Raw genomic sequence first — 15,342 nt, forward strand, 5'->3', positions numbered from 1 at the left:
ATTTAGAGGATGTGGGCTGCATAGATATTGTGGGAAGGAAAGTTTCTGTACATCTATCCACTGTGACTAGCAATCATACCCACAGCTTTATCTGTATGCCAAATTCACCTCAGATAGTTTTCACGTCCTGTTCAAATCCTGCCCTTAAGGATGATCCTACCAACCTTATTTTGCTGTAAAGGGGAAAAGTCTTTTGCAATATTGCATGTCAGATGAACTGTATGCTGCCACTTGGGAATCAGCGCTCTGAATAGCTAAGGAGCTTTTGTCTGTTCCAGTTGTAGTAAAGGATTGTAAATCAAGTCAGTAATTCTCCAAGTTATTGTTCTGAGAACAAGGAACCGGACAGAGCTGAAAGAAAGCAAATGCATGTCCTAGCACTTCCTTATTGCCAAGACTTAGGCCTTCTTTTTCAAGACAACTGGCCCCTATCAGCTTCCTAAAACATCATGGCCTGGAGTCCTTTAAGYCCCTTTGCGTAACAATCCAGAAAATTCCCTCTCTGGTTAAGGACACTGAGCTAAATGGCAGCAAAAGAACCTGGCCCTCAGAGCGGACTGAACGCTAACCCTAAGAGGGTTACCTATCAGCCTAGGTTTGGAGACATCGGTGACTTAACAGCATATACCTGCACTGATGGGCAGGCATACGGTTAAAATAGAAAGGGACTTCTTAAGCACAAGCATTGAAGCTAATACCTAAGATGTACAGGGCAATTCTTGTACTACTTCAGAGTTAATTTTATAGTGTCTCTGAAAAATCAGAAAAACTGTACATACACAGCTAAGCGAGACATTAAAAAAGTTTTAATGGAAATAYTGGTCATGATTTAATGCCATGAATCCAAGAGCTGAGCCCAAAGCCCTAGCCTCTGCTACTGCCTAATTCAGCTGATGACACCTCCTGTCACTGCCTGCAAGGGTACAAGTGGGAGATTTCTCAGAAGAAGGGAATTGTTTCCAGAGAACTGTTACACATCGACTTTTCCTAGCTGTCAAAGCAGCAGCTTGGTATTGTAGAAAACAATATGGATGTTAAACAAATATCCAAAGTTAGACTAAGCAGCTAGCACAGCTTAAAAGAAGATGAAGACATCATTACTTCTGTAATTCAAACATGATCAAAAGCTTCAGGCTAAAAATCAAGTCCTCTTTGGACACCAGTAATTTCAGGACAGATGATACTTTRCCCATTAAGGTCTATGACATACGTTGTTCTATTAACGTTCATTAGAGAAAAGGGTTCGTAGGCCTTTCTTACCTCCACCATCTACAACGGCTGGGACAAGTTCTACATCTTTCACTTCTCAGGCAAGCCTCAATACTTTGGTTTCTCATCTTGATGGTTATAATGAATCACAGGGTTTTTTTCCCCCTCACGTATAAAAACCTTCGTAATTAACTGGTGTTGATTTGGATTTCCAATATCAAAGCACATAATGGCACAGAAGATGAGTTTCCTCTTTGTCATGCAAACGTAGCAGGCTCCAGCTGGCTTCAGATGATAGAAAGTTTGCATTCATCCCTGGGGGTTGTGTCCTAAATCATAATCTTTTACTTACCTCTTCCAATGGCCAAAAGAAGAAAAAAAGATAGGTAGGGGTTTAGTTTATCCCTAGGGAAATTTCAAACCCTTCTATAAAATTCTTTTTATTTTTACTTTTATATACTTTTTATTTTCCCCATAATACATGAAATAGTATCTAGAAGGGCATGACAAATCTGTTCTTGCAGTTAATTCAGTCCTCAGTTCAGAAAGTTTTATTTTTCCAGGTTTATGAGACTTTGAAAAAGAAGAGAAGAAAAAAAAAAAAAAAAAAAAAAAAAGAGAGCCTGATTCACATCTAAACCAACCTTCTAGAACTGGCAAAAGCAAACAAAAAGAGCATTATAAGGGCAGACAGATGGGTGTAAAGGACTCGGCATTTCCAGCAATTGGTAGTCTTGTTCTAGTGGAGATATTAAAAAGATAGTAATAGGTATGAAACCAACCAAAAACATACATGCAACTCTTGCCTAAGTACTGGGACCTTCCCTGCACCAGAGGACAAAGATTTATCTCATGTAGTTCCTTCTCAACAATGAAGCTGTCAGCAGCTATCAATAGGCTTGGTTCATTTATCTCCCATCTACTGGATAAAAAAGGATAGCTTTGAATAACTGTAGAAAGATGTAATGCTTTGTTAAATTCCATTAAAGGAAGAATATGGGCCCAAGAAAAGCACTGTCTGTATTTCTAGTTATTTGAGATGTCTCAGAGTTTTGTAGGTGACCAAAAATKAATTCTTGGTCTTAACCACGCATATCTCTAGACCCACCTTTGTGTGACCAACCGCAAGGTTATTTGGTGCCAGCTGATAACTGAAAGCCTTAACTATTATCCACCTTGGGGATGAACATATGGAAATTGTTCTGTACAAAAACATCAGTCCACTAACTTGCCAAAAAATTAAGAGTTGAGCTGAACACAGATCATTAGCATCAAATAAGACACACAATAGAGACCACTTTATATGAAAACAGAAAGCAAAAGGAACCAGAAGTGGCTATATAGCCAGACAAGGAAATAGCAGCAGGAATTATCCCACCTTATACAGAACATGGCTATTTTCTTAGCAAGTCAAATTCTCTAATGTAACAGACAGCAAACTGATAACACACTAGATTTTTCAGAATCTTTCATGATCGCGGTAATTCAGAAACCTTTGGCAAGCTTACCAATATCTAGTTCATAGCTGAYCATGTATAGCATAATCCATCTTAAAACAGACTTGCATTCTTCGATAAATATCAAAACAATACATACTATTATCCGTAAGTGCTGAGGGTTTGGCAAAATATTGAACGTATAATATTGAGACAGCCTCAAAGATCCCAAACACAAAGAGATGGCAAAAAGTAAACATTTGAACACAGTTTTCAAAATCCTAATTCTTCACAAAACGTTTTGATAGATGTCTGACTAGGGCTCCAAAGAGAGGTCCACTGAACAGAAAAACACCCTCCAAACCCAGTCAGCAGTCTCTCCTACCCTCACACATTCTAATCGAAAAAAGAAATAGAAGCTAGTGGAAAGACTTAATAAGTATCAAAACACATTATAATTTTACAGCAAGTATTTTAACTGAAACCACACAGTGTTGCTACCAATAATGCAGTATTAACAGTGTTTGTTCCTAGCAGTTTGCGGTACAAGAAATGACAGCATTGAGGTCCTATACACTTGACACAAACACAGCCTTCTACCATATTCCCCTCCACGTTCAGAGCACAATAATTAAGTCTCAGCAAGACCCACATCACATTTGCCCCGCAATTACTGACAAATCTGTCACAGAATAATTGGAGCATACTAGCAGGAAGAAGAAAACAAGAGAAGGAAGAAAGCAAGCCATGCCATCATGTGAAATATATCTACTATTTCACAAGGATTTTTTTCTTATATCCTGATTACAAGTTGTTTTTTTTTTTTAACCTAAAAAAGCTTCATTAAAATTATGGTTTTTCCCCAAAGCATATACATTCACTTTGCAATTTACTCTTTGTTATCTTTAGCAAAGTTTCAGTAGTAAAGAAAAGGGGACAAAAGCYCAGCAAGTTTTACCTGGCAAACAGCCAGCGCTCCAACTGCAGCAAGCACTATGGGAATAAAAGTAATAAATTTTAATTGGTGCCCAAGGGGAAAKGTCGGTGTCCTTGGCACAATGGGAGTCTTTCACAGTAACTGATTGAACGCACCCATGAGAGCTTGCAAATGTCAATAACCCACTTGAAATGGTGGCAAAAAGCAAAGTCCTGGCTCTCATGGAAGACTTTTACTGGTGGAAGTACTAGAGAGGGTGGTAGACCACTTCAACAGGGAACATAACTYGGAATGTAGCTCTCTGCTCCAAGGTTTGAAGTGCCAGACACGGTTCAAAAGGTGCAGGAGAAAAAAATATTTATGTTTTCTCAAGATAAAGTAAATGCTGAAGCTCACACCGGTGTCAGGTACATAACGGCCTAGGGCAGCAGATGGATTGTGAACGTTGCCCATGGCTACATTGGTGGACTGAATGCTTTTTCTCTGATTTAAGCTTAAGACTTCTACCTCTTTGCAGTGGCCTAGCACCTCTCTTTTCTCAAGTGGTCTTTGGATGATGTTTCCTTCTTTCCTTTTGGTTATTTGTGGTGAAGAGGGAGGAGGTTTTTTTTTTTTTTTTTTTTTTTTGTAATAAAAATGAAGTATAGAAGCTTGCATTGACGGTAGACAATTTGGAATTCTATGTCCGAAAGGAAGAGTATAAAAAGAGATCAGATCCAGCCAAAATCCTATGTTCAATTTCTATCTTTACAGCTGATGATTTTCTAATCTTAGTAATACATACACTTGTTCTCATTTATAAACTCGAAGTGACAGTATTTCCCAATCTCTCAAGCATCTATCAACACAAAATCTATAAGTGACTGAAGGTCTCAAGAAGTAGGCAGAGAAACTGTTGTACTTTCTTCCCTAACAGATGCTATTTGGCTGCCGCTGGTTCACCTCCAAATGTTCTTTATGGGAGTTTCACAAGATTACTTTAGAGGCAGGGCATATGGATACAGTTTGTATTTCTTCCCTAAATGCCAAAAACTAAGCACAGACTGCTGTTCTTCAGGCTTATACACTATCATATTTGTTATTTAKCATTAACAGTAGTAGTAAATGGGAGATTAATTTGTGCACCAGCAACTTAAAGAAACAGGTGCTTTTCAAATATAGAGCAAAATTTTGACCTCCAAAGACGTTAACTTCTAAATAGGATAGAAGAGGATTGACGCAGAAGGATGAGTTATAATAATAAGATATTAAGTTTTCAGGACTGCATAATATCCATAAACAGCTGTAAACTCATTGTCATGCTTCAAGTCTATTATTAAGGAATTTTCTCCAGCAAACTGGCTTCAATAGAAAGCTATGTCCATAGTAAATAACATGCTTAAGGCATGAAGTTCACAGAAAGCACTGAACAATACAGCAGTCAGACAAGGAGAATACGGTGCGCTCATAGTTAAATCCTACCTTCCTCTAGAACGTATTCTGGATGCAAAGGCAAAACAACATTCAAACTTCATAAAATTTGCAGTGCAAGGGACCTCTAAAACACAGAAAGGTGATTTCTTATCTGGTCTGCTTAGCACACATCTCTTAATTCTGGAGCAAGATATACAACCAGAAATGAGGCAGTTTCTGTTAACTAGTTTTATGGAGAATGCATTCCTCTGTCTGCTGTCTATCCATATCTTTGGTCTGCTTGTACTCAGCTGAATAATGTTCGTGTATCTAAACTGTAAATTTGAAAGAACTTACTCATAAGCTACTCATCATTCAGGAGAAGAGGGAAAAACCTGAGAACTGTCTGCACACAGGGAGTTTGAGATACAAGGACCAAATTAATGTTTATTCCCATGTTCCTTAGTGCATATTCCTGAAGATTTTCCTCCCAAGGGACTAAGGAGTGAACCTTCTTTTTGCATTCTAGATTGCTCAGTTATCTTAAATTATTTAATCAAACTACTTACACAATATTTCTCTTCTTTTCCTTAATGATTTTTTTTGTCTACTGARCTCTTTTCCAGCTCTCATTATTTCCATTTGTTTCATTCCCTCCTTTGATGAAGAAAAAACCCACCCCATGTGTACACAGAAAAATACAAAGGCCTAAATACATATGCATAGAGRAAAATTCACAATATTCTCCTATATTTTAAACTGTTCAGGGTAGATTTTTAACAGCCAAAAGCTCAAAATGATTAAAAATGTACTTAAATAGCATTATTAAATTTTATAGATTTCAGTGGGATTTACCTTGATAAATCTTAAAGGCTTTAAAGGTTGAAACATTTCAACACAAAATGATTTTAACTTTTCACCACAAAAACATTTTTCAGTTAATGTTAATCTCTTCAAGAGAGAAGAGCCTTGGATGACCTGAGCAAAAAAAAAAAAAAAAAAGAGGTTTGAATATGAATAAATGCTTTCAATAAATGCTTTCCTGTCTCTAGGCAGGAAAATCCATTATTCATGATGTTCTATATACAATACAACATATATAAATTTCATTTTTTGACAAATATTTTAAACTTTTCTTGTCTTYTGGCAAACCAGCTCCAGTCTAACTACACTGACAGTTTAAGAAATAGTACCAAAACAATGTGTTGGCTCTCAAACTTATGGGTACAGCTGGCCATTTGCAAAATTTACTACCAAATATTTTTCCCAAATCCTCACACGTAGTGAAGATTACAGAGAATTGGAAAATGTAGACAAAACCACCGCGAAGATAAAAATATGCTGCCAYGAACATTTACCACAGACTCATTGCACTCCTGTGTCAATGGAAAAACATTTAAGAAACATTGGTCTAGAGCTTGATCCACAGTATTAGAGTACACGGCAAGGACACCTCTGGTAACTCTGTAGGAACCTGATTTGCACTTCTCACTTAACATCAGTTTGACTACACCACCCTCAACTCTAGTCTGTTGGACTGGATGTGATATAATCTCTAAGATTACCAGTGCTTCCGATCAGCTGTAGCAGTGTCTCCTCCAAGGAAAACTTCACACAGCACATTCTCTGGGTYTGTCTGCATTTGTAGGAGATCCGCACCTGAGCAACATTCAAGTCCAGACACACCAAGAAGTATCTGTTCCCAGGCCTTCCCTCCCGATCTTTCTCTGTCTTTATTCTCCCAGACATAGGCATTGTATTCTTCCTGCTTCCCAAGTTTTATGCCATTGCTAAATGTTTTTATTTCTTTTTTGGTACTAAGGAGAAAGAGGTGGAAAGGTGGGAATCAAAGTTCTCTAAGCTCCTGGCACATATCTTCTCTTGCCAAAGGGGATTTCACCTGTTCCAGATTATTTTGAAAACCTCTGGGAAATAAAAAAGTGGTAAGAAAACTGAAGGGCATATAACAGATTACCCTGAAGAAAGTTTAACCATCCAGTTTGTAGAAAAGAGCTTCCCTATGGAAATAGGTCAGAATGGAAATAACACATTTGAAACCCTCCTCAGTTTGGGTGAATCCTAGATCTAAAACTGAATTCCATGGCTAATCATTACTTATCATTACTTTCAACATTTAGTGTGCGTCCTTGGAGACTTCTGTGATATACAAAGGGATATTGTAGTAGTACTTTGAGTGGGAAAATGTCAAAACTGCCACTATTTTTGATAGCTTTACAAGAGCAGCAGCAAAATAAATGGGCTTTGATTTCCCTTCATATCCAAGAAGAGATATGGATGTAGAATAATGGCAAGGGCTTTGAGTTTAATGGCTATTGTGAGGGCTGTCATATACTATAGGCATGAATCAAAGTTCAGTAGTGAATGCTTCCAGACACGCATCAAAAGTCAGAGTATTCACTTTGAAAGATAGGACTCTGCCTTCACTTTGTTAACACGGCTCAAGTTGCTTGTTAATTATTGGTTTCCCATGAGCTCAGTATTAAAGTCTAACAATACAGGGCCAACTCTTCAGTCACTGACACTTTACAAAGCTTCAGAGAGTGAAACTCTACCATATTTGCAGCTGCTTCAGATCACATCTGAAAGGTATGAGCAGCAATTTACCTTTTAAAACTGAGAATAAAAAAATTTGGCTTTAGCTCATTTTCATAAATGCTTTCAACTTTCATAGTTCCTACTTTAACAACAACTATCTTCAATATTTAAAAAATATGTATCAAAAGACATGCACACAATTCATTAAGGAGGGATGGAGAATATGAAAAAATCAATCTTCTGAGGTGGAAAACAAACCTATTCTCAGTCTGTAGTGAGCCTCTGGTACACAAGTAGAAACATTATTTTTGAGTATAAAGACATTCCAAGTAGAAGTGAAAATTGTACTATACGCACTATCAGACAGGTATAAGACTGTCTGGTGACTACTGAGTTTGAGTTTCCACAAAAACATYTTATTTGGATTAGTTTCACTGAAAATAACAGTATTAAGGCAGCTTGTAGCCACAACAGATTTACTCCATTACACTTTTCAGAAATGTAGAAGATGAAARACTTCTTAATTTGGGAATTAAACATTTTCCTGCACATAGTGACCTGCTACGTTTCTACAGTCTTAGTTTRTTAGAAACCAAATGTACTGTCCCTACAGTCCATGATCATAATTCTGACCCCAATAAGGTCAGGACTCCAGCTCTTCTCTTAAAAAGGAGATGAAATCTTAAGCCAAAATTGTCTGAATTAAAGAGGTTTAGACAGTTGTCCTTGGAGATAAGATCAAGTGAGGAAGAATCCTGATGTTGGAGAAAATCACTGGAAAAGAAATATATATTCCTATCTACCCCAAACAGACAATCAGATCAGCAGAATGATAAAAACAATCAAGCCCTCCACTGACAGCTTCCCTCCAAAATGTTCTCTGAAGGAAAGGAAGAGGCTATCAAAAATCATTATCCATGGTCATAACCTAGGAAACATTTAAGCAAATTCATGGGGCTTCTTCATGTATGTTTCTGTTTTGTGAGGTTTATGCTACACAGAATTTTTCATTTGATGTAGCTTCTGTTTCAATCTGCAAAGCTTTTCAGCACAAGGTAGCTCCTCCCCTTTAAAAAGTAAGAAAAGGCCTTCTTAAACACCTCCTTGAAATCTCCTGGGCATTAAGTCATTAAAAAAAAATGTTTCCATCTGTGAGAAACTGCATTTTAGGTCTCTTACAACCTTCTCTTTGAAGGCTGCACTCATAGCCTGCAGCTAACAAGGAGCTTTCCTTCCAAATTAAAAGAGTAGAGCACTGGAATAATTGATTTTATCATTGCAAGAGCAGACTGCAAGAGTAGGCTATTGGCATGAGTTGGGCAACTGGCATGACTGATTGACTATAGACCCTAGGTCTGTCAGTCTTTGTACTAAGATTTATTAAGGTCTACAAGGAGACCACCACTGGAAAGAATTGGTTTGCTTGAATGCAGGATCCAGAGCCGCCATCACATCAGACTTCTGAAAGCTTCCATGGTGAAGGTCAGAGGTAAAGCTTTTAAGTAGCAATCCCAATCTACTCTCAGCAACTGAGGGTAACAGCTTCTGAAGAAATATTAGAGTCACATGGAGTTGTTCATTTCTCATAGACAAAGATGCTTCCCCCAAATCGCAGGGGAGCAGAACTAAGCTGAATACAGAAGGCCAATATAAAGCATGTAGGTTGGGGTTTGATCCTTTATACAGCTGTGCAGTTTATGTTCCAAAATCAGAACTTCTCTAAAGCAAATGAACCACAGGAAACAAATTAGCACTGAAATGTTCCCATACAAGTTAATACAGGTTAATTTTGTGCTGTTTTGATTGAAAGATAAAAACATTTACTTTTTTTTTCCCCGTTTTTCCTGCTAGAAAGAAGGCTGGGCCCCCATTCCTTTCATTTCCTTTCATTTAAAACTCATTAATATAAACGAATTTGAAGTAGTTAGGGATCTAGCCAGCATCAAAACCCATGCAATTATATTTACAATAAATACCCGTTATCTTGGAGCTACATACACAGCAGGACAGCGCTTAACATGCTGTGATAAAGGTGTTAATCGCAACCATTAAATATAAAAGAAGAGGACAGCATCTGTAATTCATTCATCTTCAGGGAGAGAGAAAAAGAGGACACTGTACTGAGTAGCAATTAAAATCCAAACAGCTGGAGGAATAAAGGGAAAATTCAAGGCAGGCCTGCAGAAAGAAATGGCTAGAAAAACAAAACAAACCAAAACAAAACAAAAAAAAAAACACACAAATTCAAACCCACAGGAAATAAAATCTGATGAGATGCACCAGTCCTATTAATAGCATAAAAGTGGCTAGCATATACTATCATCTAGCATTTTGTTAACTAACTGGAGATGCACAGATACAAGGGATTTTGAAAGTACAAAGAAGGAAGGGGCTGCAGAAATTGTCTCTTTGCAAAGAACCTTGTGCTCTGCACAAGGATACAGTGTCTAGAAAAACCATGCAGGCTCTTCTGAGTCAAAAAAGAAAAAAAAAAAAAACAACCCTCTAGCTAACCAATTGTAAAATCACCACCACCACCACCCACATTTCACTTCCATAGGTCTATGATTTTCTGTGCAATGCTAAAGAGGAACCTATCTGAAAGGATTTTATGAAGATTTGAACAAGTGTGCGCGTGCAACACAAAAGATGTGTGTGCAAGTTTGCATGAAACTGAATGCCAAAATATTGCAAAAGAAGGGGTTTTCAAGATCTTGACTGGGCTCTCTTTTTTATTTTAGTGTTTTAACCTAACACTGCCTTTTTCCCACTCTTTCTTCAGGTGGACACCTTTAAATCATTTTACTTCCCCTCACAAAAGACTGTATGCACTAACAAATAACCAGTGCTGACACACACAAGCCCAGGGATCTATTGCACATCAGGGATTTTCTCTTATGGAGACCAGCTGACAAAAACTCAAACAGGCTCTATGTCTTTAGAAAGATCTGTGTGTTCAGGTGTTTTTTCCCTCTAGTCTCTGTCATCAGTCATACAGCCCGATAATACAATAATTTAGTGAGATGACAGAATACTAAAAAACAGGTCTTCCACATCCCTTATTATCAGGGTTTATACATGGCTATAACACTATATTACCATTTTCTGTAATTTCCTGAAGAAAAGCTGTAATTCAGAACAGTATCAAGCAACAGGAATAGATCAGCAGTTTAAACTGTTAATAATGGCACTCTGATCTTTATTTCCATAACATGTTTTTGTAACACAACATTACTCCTAACGTCTGGATAAAGGATTTAGTTTAGCTGAGTAAAGAGACAAGAGTTGGAATATGGAAGTTCTTAGAAGAAAATTGTCATTCATAGACAGTAGGAAGCGCTGCAAATTCTGTATACTTACATTTTTTTTTCTAGAAAGAATAAATAAATCGTAGCAAATAAATTATTTAACACACGTTGCTGTTAGTTCTTTTCCAAAAAGTGAAGATCATCAGAAATTCATGAACAAATATATTAATTATTTGAATAAATCCARTTATATGCATTCTACAGTTCATTGTTCCAACTGCACTGCTTTGCAAGGAACAGACAAGATTACGCACAGGGTATACTTGGTTTTCTCACTGGAAGCAATCAATCAGTCTTGACTGAAGCAAAGCTCAAGTGTTACATTCTGTTTCAATGGGACGATTCCTMAAAAGTTAAGCACGTGCTAAAAGGATTTGTTTTTCATTAAGCAGCAGCTACAAGTGCTTACAGTTAATGTATGCTGACCCCATTACTGAAACAAGGTCTCTTGTCCAATAACTTTAAGATAAGAAACACACCATTTCTTTTCCATTATTGGAGGAGCTTTTGTTTCTCTGCTAAGAAAAACATAGTGGAAGGAGAATATTGACAACTGAGGGTGTAGCCAGAGAAAAAACAACAAGCATTTAGGGAAAACGCTGTTGGCATTTGCTCAGTATTAACAGTAGCAGTGCAAAAACCCTTCTCACACTGAATGCAAGGTTTATAAAATTCATAGATTTTAGAGGAGTAGACACTTGGGGGGAGGGGGGATGGAAGCCTGCTCCCCGTCTGGCCCCAAATTTTCTACTTTTAGAATAACCAGCACTTCTCACAGTGTGTGTGTGGGGGGAGGGGGGGGGTGAACGGGGACACAAGCTTTTGAGATCCGGAGGTTTTTTGCTAAAATATTCTTGGTGGCAAAATTTGTAAATATTTTTCCCTTCTGCTTTCCATTCCACAGCAGATATGATAAAGACCCCAAGTTTCTAGTATTTTTGCTTTCCCTAGGATAGATTTTTTTTTTTAATCACAGAAACACCACACAGCTCAACACTCATCCCCATGCTCTCTCAACCATGGGGGACTAGCTGTARGCTTAAAAAAGTTAAATATATTTTGGAAGAACGGCCAAATATTATACTGAAACATACAGCGTAAACATGGCCTCCAAGTGTTCTCCTTGATGGCCTAATTTTGCTCCTGCTGAAATAAGTTTTGGAAAATTCAATCTTAGACCTTTACTAAGGTCCTTTCATGCCAGGTGCTGCAGTTTTCCTCTGGCGTGGTCCCATACTGACTGCGGGCCAACTTTAGTGAAGTCTACTGCCAGAACAGGCAGTTCCACACCTGAAAGATTTTTCCTTTTGTCTGTTTGTTCTTTTGAGTTGGAAAGCGATTAGTTTGCAGGCAGATTAGTCCCTGATCCAGCTCACCAGATGGCTACCCAAACAATAGCAGCAATACAACAGAGGGAACAAGAAGGTGCAGCCAGCAGTGGTGGAGGATTTTTCAGAGCCACCTTGCACTTAAGTTGGCTCAACTTATTTGCAAAACTCATAGCTTCCACTTAGGTTTCTCTGTGCCACAATAGCTAAGGGTTCATACAGATTCTGCCCAGCTAAAATCCTTCTCTAAGATGACAACAGTGTTTCTCTAGAGAATGGTATTATTATTCTCCAACAAATATCAGGCATGATTATAGAGTAAACCCTCTGCACTGCAATCTGTGCCACAAAATGAGTCTTTCAGACCTCAAATCTGAAGGACATTTGAGTGATCTGTTAATTTCATTCTTTCACTTCTAGTGAAAAGCTTCATATCTTCTTTATGTGCCAGCTGCAGTTTCCACCATTTCTCCATTTACACTCAAGACCCTTCATCATACTATCAGTTCTGCTTTCTACTTGTTTGGCAACTGAATCCAAGCAATACTATAACTCTTAATTGGGAGATGTGAGATGAGGATTGTCCAGAAGTGGTTTAATTCTCCAGTAATTTTCAGGCTGACATCAGGCTTTGGAATAAAAAGCTTTAGTTCATTTTGGTATTATACTTACAGTTTCTCAGGGTCTCTGCTGTAAGTTCTCTTTACTATGARTAAGTGATTGTGGTTTGGACTAAGAACCAGTTCGTGTCTTGAACACAGTGGGGAGGGTAATGGTACAAGATTGTCATGGTTCTCCAGACCCTCATCCCAGCTCTTGCCTTCCTTACACACACACACATCAAAATAGGAGATCTGGATATTCAAGGGGTAGAGTTTGGGGTATAGATTATCTTATAGAAGGTAGAATATCCTCCAATAACTGTAACATGAGATAAACAGCCCCGGTATTGTGATATGCACAGCAATATAGCTCCCCCCACCAGAGAAACAGAGCCTTTATATTGAGAAGAACTGTGCACTGTCATTCTATTATGTTCCCTCCCAAAGCATGGCAAACTGGACATCATGTAATAAAGACATCTTCAAATTCCCTGGGCATTTGTGCAAATCCTGCCCTGAGACTGCATGACAGAAGCTACTACAGGCAGATGTAGCCATGGATGGAAAAGCACTATATGGTCTTCAGCTGTATAAGTCTCCTGTTATTGCACAYTCTTTTTTTTTYCCCCCTCAAATATACTGTTTAAAGTTCAAAGAAAGTCTGAGCTCTAGGAATGCAGTTAAGTGTGTTCTCTCTCTACATAGAAAATACATATTTTGACACAAAAATGAATTGTGACAGGAAGCAGTGGTGATCAAATACATTGCAATAAYAACTTTATGGATTTTCTGACCATTGCAGAGACCTTTATTGTCCTGTTCTGAAAACAGATTTTCAAAAGGCAAAGGAAAGCCTCATACCTTGAGCTAAGTTTTCCTCATGCTTACATGTAGAAATAAAATCTCTATTTTAAATAGCTGAGGTCACTTCTTTGCTTTCTTAATCCTTTTATCAGAGAAGTCATCCATAAACCTTTTCTAAAACCTTATATTCAGTCTATTGAACTTTTACAGGATTTTGACCCTTCAGAGGTAACTTTGCAGAAAGGCATGCAGCAACAAATTAGGTCTACACAGTTTGCTGGAAACAATGTGTTTTGAATTGTAGGTATAGGAAATCAAAGTTACCCTTTGAGACAGTTTCTTCTTGTTGTAGGTTTTTGTTCAGTGAGGAAAGAAAAGGGAAAGGTTGTTTTTAAGTTGTTACTTTGGGAAAAGGGAGCTATAAGTAACAAGAATTACATCCCAGAGGTGCTTAGCAAATACATAAGATAGCAAACAAAGATAGAGTTAGTTTTCTTGATGGTTAAAAGTGAAAAATGGATTTATCTTCATTAACTAAGGTGTGGTACAAGGAGGATATGATAGCTAGAAATATCTCTTTGAGGAAAAATTCCAGGAAATTCTTTAACTTGCTTCTCATTTTTCTATTTCTGTTGCCCTATGACTTGCTCTAATACCATCAAGTGACTAGTGAAAAAACAAATGCAGCAAAACAACAAGCTGTTAATTGGGGACCAACAGCCTGACTTTCATCAGGAGACTTGAGCACTCTATCTTTTTTATTTTTATTTTTTTTTTAATAATCAAAACTTCATTTACCTCTCCATACCTCAGCCTTTTTTCAGGCTTGCATAATCATAGCAATTTAGGCAGGTACGAGGAATCAATCAGCTGCCAAAATAGTGGCAGTCAATCTCTTTTTTTTTTCTGATGCTCTTCCAGCAAAAACCAAATTCATCAAAAATAGAGAATTACTGTAATACCATAACTACAAGCCATTAAATCATAATATGACTAAGGGAGCATTTGATACGTGTCCTGTTAGGACTATATGAAGCAGCTGCCTGTTGCTGCAAGGAGGTGGAATACACAATGCCAAAAGTCACTCTGGTTTTACGTTCCAGTGTTTGCAGATTATCAGGAGAAGGAAAAAGAGTCCTTGAATATCAGCAAAAGGTTCCTTGGCTATGAACACAACATTGCTTGCAGACTCAGGGAGGAATCAGCTATATCCTGCCACCCATCTAAACCTCAGCTGGTGGTATTGACTTCCTTTACAGACAATTGGGAAAGAAGTAGGTGACATTAAGACATGGTTTTTCTCATCCTAAAGTCAACTTCTTAATAGGTCTAATGATTCATGCCAAGTGCTCATTTCTTTTGTTAGTTAAACATGAACTACAACGCAATAAAAATAAAGCTAAGCATTGCCCTCTCTGATTAGGACAGGTCCTTTTTCTTTCACAGTCTGTCTTAAAGAATACTTAAGTGTTTTAGTGTAATGAAAACAGCATCAATAGTAACCTCAGTTGTCCAGATAGAGTCTCCTTTGGAGGTCAGTCTTCACTAGCACTACTAAGGCAAGTCAGTTCTGCCTGGAACAGTCAAACATCTACCCTCTGCGACAGAAACAGAAAGGCAACTAATCTAGCCAGGTTCACATGCCCCCAGTAGAGGAAAGAGTTGGACCTGGGCCTTCCACATGCTGAGCAGGCACTGTAACCTCACAACTAATGAGTCAAGAGGAGAAGGATGTCACCACAGCTTTATTTAATCTTGCTTTGATTTTTT

The 15,342-nt window shown here is 37.9% G+C and overlaps 1 protein-coding gene across 1 annotated transcript in view; it reads right to left on the minus strand.

Annotated features, from left to right (window-relative positions):
* Nucleotides 1-15,342, minus strand: part of LOC146601361 (VPS10 domain-containing receptor SorCS1-like) — a 303,293-nt gene that overhangs the window by 151,357 nt on the left and 136,594 nt on the right. The gene's annotated exons all lie outside the window — the stretch shown is intronic.

The sequence above is a fragment of the Rhea americana genome, unplaced genomic scaffold, assembly GCF_003343005.1.
Source record: "Rhea americana isolate MKP2758 unplaced genomic scaffold, rheAme1 scaffold_104, whole genome shotgun sequence".
Classification (NCBI taxonomy): Eukaryota; Metazoa; Chordata; class Aves; order Rheiformes; family Rheidae; genus Rhea; species Rhea americana.